Below are 7,345 nucleotides of genomic sequence, written 5' to 3'. Positions count from 1 at the left end.
TTCTCTGTGCGTGCACTGTTTAGGGACCTTTCAGAGCCAAAATGCCCGGCAGGAATCTGCTTCATTATCTCAAGTCACGAGCTTTGCAGACCACAGTAGCTTCAACTGGCTCAGGCCAGAGGTTCTTGAAGATACAATTTGCCCTAGTTTCACTCCCCTCTAAACACCACAACAAGAAATAATTAACATTAACTTGACAGCTAATTTAAAAACCTTAGAGCCCTCTTATCTACAGTAAGAGCAAAAGACGCATTATTCTCTGACATGGCGTGCACAGTTTGCACGGCTGCAAATTTCCCTTCCGAGATCACTGTTGTAAAAGGACCGTAAGCCTAGTTTGTCCTCCTATTGCTCCACGTTCTTTAAAGATTCAACAAAAGCAAATGCTGATGTTCTCTGTCATAGCCGCCTTCTGAGTAATCTGGAAGAAGCATTTCCTATTTCTCCAGAGAAAACACCTCAGTGTCTCAAAAACTGTTCATTTTGTCTTTTGCTTCCTTCTGAAGCAAATAAAAATCAGTGACATAAAATGATTTGCAAATGTAATTGTAATAAATACATCAAAATAAATAAATAGAAGATATTTTCCATTTACGCTTTAGAAGAAACAGCTTCACTAGGGCTCCATGACCTAGTAAAAGCAAATAAAAAAAATATAGCCTGCAGCAGTCTATTTCAAAACAAAACAAAAAAAAAAGAATTTGGTAGCATCTGAAAAACAAAGTTTACTCAGGTTAGTCTCAACCCACAAAAAATTCTGTTGCCTTTTTTGTTGCTCCTAGAGTATTTTAAGACCCCTGTTTACAGTGAAGCCCAGAAGAGCCCATTCCTTTATACTTTTGCTCAGGAAGAGGAGGGGGCTGAAAGCACAATTTTAGGAGCATGTGGTTAGGCAATACTGTTGTCAACTATCAGAGGGAAAGAATAGTTTCTGAGAGGCCATAAAACCACTAGAATGACAGTGAGATTTTACATGAGCAAGCGGTAAGAGTACGAAAACCGTCCTGATGGGCGACAGTCCAGATGCTCAGGGATACCATTCCAACGGGAGGGAAAATGTAAATTAAAAACCTGCCACCTGCAAAAAGACAACCTAAAGTGATTATTTAGAAGGAAAGTTTCAGAGTAGTCCTCACAAAGGTGACACTGAAAAGTTTCAGTGTGTAAATGCTTTCCTCTCACTGTTTGAGATGTCGGCGGTTTCCATAGCATGATTATTTGTATAATTGCTTCGTGTACCTAGTTCTAATTTACCTCCATAGCATATTGACCTTGCATCACTTCAAACTTTGCACAGCTATTAACAGATTATGCCACCACTTTGTAAACTAGTTTTCTGCTAGACTTTTCGCTTTCAAGCAGGCTTTTGTTTTTCAATATTTGCCCCTTAAGGTATTTCTCTCTATTCATCCCTCTGTTCAAATACACTAAGGGCCTGTCAGGCTGCCTTTTGTTTTTACTGCCTAAAAACAGGTGTAGAAGGATAGTAAATCCAACCCAACAGCAACATTCCTGACCAATTTTCATTCAAAGCAGAATGTATTTTCCAATTGCTGAACATCAGTTTGAAGGCTGCAGAAGTATGTTAAAATCTGAACACTCTGGAGACAAATGTCAGTGCCAGAACTTCTCTCCTACACAAAAGTAAACCTGCACTTTTAAAATCTTCTCCAAACTTCTGACTTCTCACTTTGTCTTATTTTCTCACACTGTTTTTCGTCCCCAGGAAGACAAACTTTCAGAATAAAATGCATGATTTTGCATTTTATTTCTGGCAACATCTTGCATTTATTTTAGGGTGTGGTACAAAAAAAAAAAATGAAAATCAGCAGCAGTTCTGGTTTAAACAGCCCTTCTTCTTGCCTCACCTCCTTACTGGTCTTCCCAAATCTCACGCTGCCACACTAACACAACCATCTGTACATCACTAGCAACAGGGAAGAAAGGCCTTCTTGAGCCCAATTTTAACCTGGATCAGTTCTTCCCTCCTTTTTTTTTTTTTTTTTTTTTTTAGTTAGATCCATAAATAGAAATTATGGAACTGAAGAGGAAATGTGGGAGTTGAAAAACATGGCTGGTGAAGAAAGACTCTTTCCTGTGCTTATCTTTCCACTAAAAGAAATGCTCATTAAAACACAGATTCTGCTGCCTTTTTTTTTTTTACTAATCTAAAATATATATAAAATATGGTATTATATAAAATTATATGTTTGATTGACATGACATTTTGGCTGAGAATACGAATCAGAAGAACAGTAATCTCAGCGCAAGTTGATTTATGGTCAGTATATATTTTTTGTTGAGTTCACATTGATCAACTTTTATTGTTTGCTACTTACTACCTTACTACCTCAAAAGGAAGTAAAAGTCAAAGATTATAAAACTGTGGCATTAAGATACATTTTTAAGATACATTTTTTTCTGATATCCCAAAAGAATGAAGAAACATTGAGATGTTTGTGAAAGAACCGTTTCATGTTGCAATAGCAGAATGTTGGAAACAGGATATGATTTGGATAATTTAACAGTTGCCAAATAAGATGATTAAAAATATATTCAGCCGAAGACAGTTCTAGTTCAAATTTCTAAATGTATTTATCCTTGCTTTTAGCTTCTCACATATGACATCTCTTTGGGCCAAGATGAGGGGATTTCAGTGAAAATGAGAGTTCATCCTAAATGGTGTGAAATATGAGATGGAGATAGCTTGTAATAGTGGGTAATGCTCACTGTAAAAATATGAGCTGTAAAATTTAATCTTAAATTACTTTATACTGCTAATGTTTAAGCCAATTCATTACAGCTGCACAGTTCTGGCACAGAGCACCTTGTTACACAGAGCCATTAACTCCTCGCTATCTTTGTCACATACCCAGAAGTGATATGGATCAACCAGCCTCAGGAAGGAGACGGGGCTAAAAAAAGTGTAGCGCTCTATTTGTTCTCATCAAAGGGAACACTTTTACTAAGTCCTACTTAATCGAATTGGAGAAGGAACTCTGTGACTTGTACCTCTGCAAGGATTATTCACTTTCTGTATAATCTGCAAGAGAAGGAATACACATTTTACTTAAGTAAAAGATGTTGCTAATGGTACAATTACTTTAATACGTGGTGCTAGAGATTAAGTGGATGAGCTTGTTTGAAAAATACAGCCATTCCTCTGTCAGTGATGGTCTTGTGATGAAGCCATGGGATTTGCAACTATGAGACATACGCCCTTCTCCTGCCAACGATAAAACCTTTGTAAGAGATGAACTGCTCAAGAGGAAAAGGGGATCCCATCCCCCCATGTCCTACACTCTTACCTTCCTTCTACAGTCCAATAAAGGGAAAAACAGAGGGTGGAATTTCACCCATTTTATGTAAAAATGACATGGAAAAAAACCCCTCTCAATGAGGATTCATGGCGGAGTCAGATTTCTTTTTTTCCTTTGTTTAGAGCGTAGAAAATCTTGGATCGCTGTTTGGAAGGCAAGAATAACTAAAGACATGGAAAATAACAGAAAATGAAACAAAGGAGAACCTCACTGTTAGTCTATATGGAATTACCCGGGATAGCTTGTAATGTGCTGTCCAGTATAAGAGATCAGCAACTGTTTTAAACAAATGGAATGTTGTGAGGTAAACTACATAATTTCAGTGAAATGTTTAACATAACAAGAACATGTTCTATAAATTGGAAAAGATAGGGATTAGTACAGGAAATATCAAATGCCAAAGGACCTCACCAGAGAACAGATGATGACAGGTCATCCTGAACAAACAGCTGTACTGGAACGAGATCAATAGCTGAGTTCTCCAAATTTTCTTTTAGGATCAATCTTACTTAATAATTTTACAGCTACCCTTGGCACACAAAAATGTTGGATACTAATTGCATTTCTTCATAACGCAATGTTGAACTGAATCAAGAACAGCGAGACATACGTATATATCATGGAGGGAAAAAGGGATGGCATTGAGGATGGGGCACAGGTATAAGATAAAATTACACATTACAGGCTCTTAACAACAATTATTTTCTATTCTCTTTTCTAATGACACAGAAAAATACAAATGTAATAGTGTATCACAGACAGGGAAAAATTTAGCTACCCTGTATAACACTAGTTTTTAGATACTGTATAACATGATCACACCAAAGACAAATGTAATCCAAGGATCTATCACACAAGGTATTTCCAGCAGAAATTGGCAAATGGCAACGCAGCTATTTAAGGCACTGGTGAGACCTCAATTTTTAATTTTTCTCCATCTTTACAATTAAAAAAATATGTTGGATCTAATGAAGGGAGGGACTACTGGAGTGATCAAAGGAATACAGAGCACATCTTAAAACAAGAATCTTTCTGGCCTTGGCATTTTAATCTAGCAAAATGGCAAAGAGGGGGGTAAATTGACTTACAAATATCCCAAGAGAAAAATAATAGAAGGAAGGAGTATTTATTTGTGCTAAAGGAAAGTAACAGGGTCTAAATAGATGAGTACAAATGGACTGTGATCAATTTTAATATGGAAATTAGAAGACAGTTTTCAGCTTTTAGGAATGAGAGCAAGGATGGCTAAGTGGCTGCACCTCCCAAACTCCCAGTTCTGTGTGTGATGAGTGGGGGGATCTGACTGACATCTTTTCTCCTTCCGTAGAAAGAGAATTTGGAAACAATTGCACAGGGTTTTTTTATTTTTTTTTAATAAGAGGACACAGTAAAAATCCTACAAACTTCAACGTCACAAAGGAGTTGATTGAATCTCCACACCAGGGCTATTATTCACAGTGGTGTAAATGCTATAACAAGGTAATAATAGTAATGATACTGTCCTGTTTAAATGTCAATAAATCTTCTCAATCAGCATGTGGTGCTGACCTATCACAGAGAAGAATGAGGATCAGCTCTGGTACTTTCTTCTAATACTTCAAAAACTTTCTTTTAAAAATAACTTTAGCTGGAACATGTTCTGATGTTACTGTTTATGATTACCTCCTGCTTCTATGATACAAATCCCCTCCTTTCATGATGAACAAATTTCAAATCTCTTAACAGCTCTTTTCTTACTCCCATTTCTCCCCTCCTCATGCTATGTATGAGCAGTAAAAATACTTTGAAGAGTTGGCTCCCTGTTATCATTTAATTCACAACAAGTATAGTCACACACAGCCAGAAAGGAAGGCTGCATTTTGCACCGCTCTCAGTAAACGACGATGGAAGAATAAATGGAGCCCATCCATTTACACTGGTTTCAGTTCATGATTTCAGAGTGAGATAGATCAGAATGTCAGAAATACAGATGAGCATTCTGCTCCTTGGTTTTGACTTTAACTTGCAAGCTCTGAAGAACTGGTTTTGATTCACGGATCAGCTCTCTAGTGAAAAACTCCCTATGATTCAGGCGAACAGAAAAGTACCTGGCTTTAATTTATAGCACGTATGAAATGTGTTAGTAATTGTTACTTAGCAGAGAGAGCAGATAAATACAAACAGCGAAGGAATATAGAAAATCCATTTTAGCATCTTATAATGTTTAGCAGATTATTACAGTCATTACAAGGAGACCTTAGTTCTTCATCTTTAGATCCTTCTAAGGAGTCACAGACTGTCTCTGGGTTTCCACTGGCCCTACCTATTGTCTAATAACGACTAGCTCACCGAAATGTTAAAAACCCCAGTCTGAATCTTCAATAGCCTCTGAAACTCATCCCAATGAGCTACAGTATCCTTGATCCTGTGCCTATTATTCTGCCCTTTCATTATAGTATTACTAGTCATTGAAGCTTTTTTCTAATGAACTGAAGAATTTAGTCTGCAGGAGCACTGCACTATGGTTCATAATTGAGATGCTCTCCCATACTTTATATTTTGATCATGCTTAGCTACACAAGGGCAATAGTCAAGTTAGCTTAATAATAGCCAGAAGAAATGCCTCTAATCCAATTGGTCACAGGGCACATATCACCAAAACCAATTTCTTTATAATTAAAAGGTGCTTGCGGGCACTGTGAAAGCTTGGAAGTTGCCCAGGGATTTTGGGGGAAGTGTGGGAATTTTTTTCCCATAGACAGCAACCACACTGAAGCAATTTCTGAAACACAGCGATAAGCTTTGCCTTTGAATTTACATTAAAGAGCTCAATAGTTGCTACCTGTGAGAACAGCTCATGCTTCTAAACTGACTTGTGTCCTGTAGAGATTAAGGACACAAGGCCTCCAGGAGATTAGCACGTCACTTGGTTTAAGTGACATCCAATCCATTTTATTGACATGGCCTCTATCCTGCAAAACAAGCACTTTTTAAGGGAAACATAATGAAATTTTTGTGTGTCTGTATGGGCCAGTGTATAATGGCTTTTCATAGGCGATTGCTAGCCACTATTGGCAGGTCTGTAAACGAAACCCGCAGCATTCGCTATAGATGCCTTGTCAGTACATGTCACTGCATACTAATACAGTGGAGCATGCCCAAAGGAACCTTACATTGCTTTTTAATTTTACTGGAGCATTGCCACGGACTAAGGACTTTAAACCTCATTCATTGCATCAAGCTGATTATTACACTGTATTGTTACAATTTTTATTTCAGAGTGGTATTGAATCACAAGGCCATACAGGTCTTCAATTTCATTTCCTAATTGTTTATTTTCAGCAACATGAACTTGAGTCTTTACTGCAAGAAAGGAAATTGGTGTGTAGGTGAAGAGTTTTCTCTCACCCTCTTTTTTAATGTCATTCTAAGCACATGGTGCAGTTTGGATGCTCCACTTGCTGCTGAGTAGCTGCATAGTGGGAATGAGAATAATTATTGAATTGAAACTGTGCACCAGCTTGGGAGATCTGACGTTTCGAAAGCCTGCCTGCCAGCTACCTGGACTCCATTATCCTGGGGAAATAAGCTTTTTACTAACACTTTGGCAAATAAATTTTCCATTCTTTTCGCTTCCTTTTGATCTGTAGCATAAAGAGACCCCATGTACTAAGGTTGATACAATGCATGAAACTACACTACGCTGATGAGAAAAGAAAACAGCATTAAAGCACACACATACAGACATATATTATCATTAGGGAGTTCTACAGCAAAACCACAAGCTAACTAAAATGCAGTGACATATGTTAATCCAAAATGAAAGGAAGAAAGGAATACAATACATTTGTATGCTAAACCATTTTAGCAGAAGTACGAAATGATTAAATATGAAGACGGAAACTGAATGTAGGTGGTCCCCCTCAAAATGTCTGTCTTAAATCAGGTTCTTTATTTCTTTTTGTTAAGCAAAATGGAACTCTCCATTTTGACTTCCTAACTCCTGACCAAGTATTAAAATTAGGGGATATCCAAGTGGATTCCTC

This window comes from Balearica regulorum, chromosome 4 (assembly GCF_011004875.1).
Source record: "Balearica regulorum gibbericeps isolate bBalReg1 chromosome 4, bBalReg1.pri, whole genome shotgun sequence".
NCBI classification, from domain to species: domain Eukaryota; kingdom Metazoa; phylum Chordata; class Aves; order Gruiformes; family Gruidae; genus Balearica; species Balearica regulorum.
Note: the sequence above shows the minus strand (reverse complement) of the source record.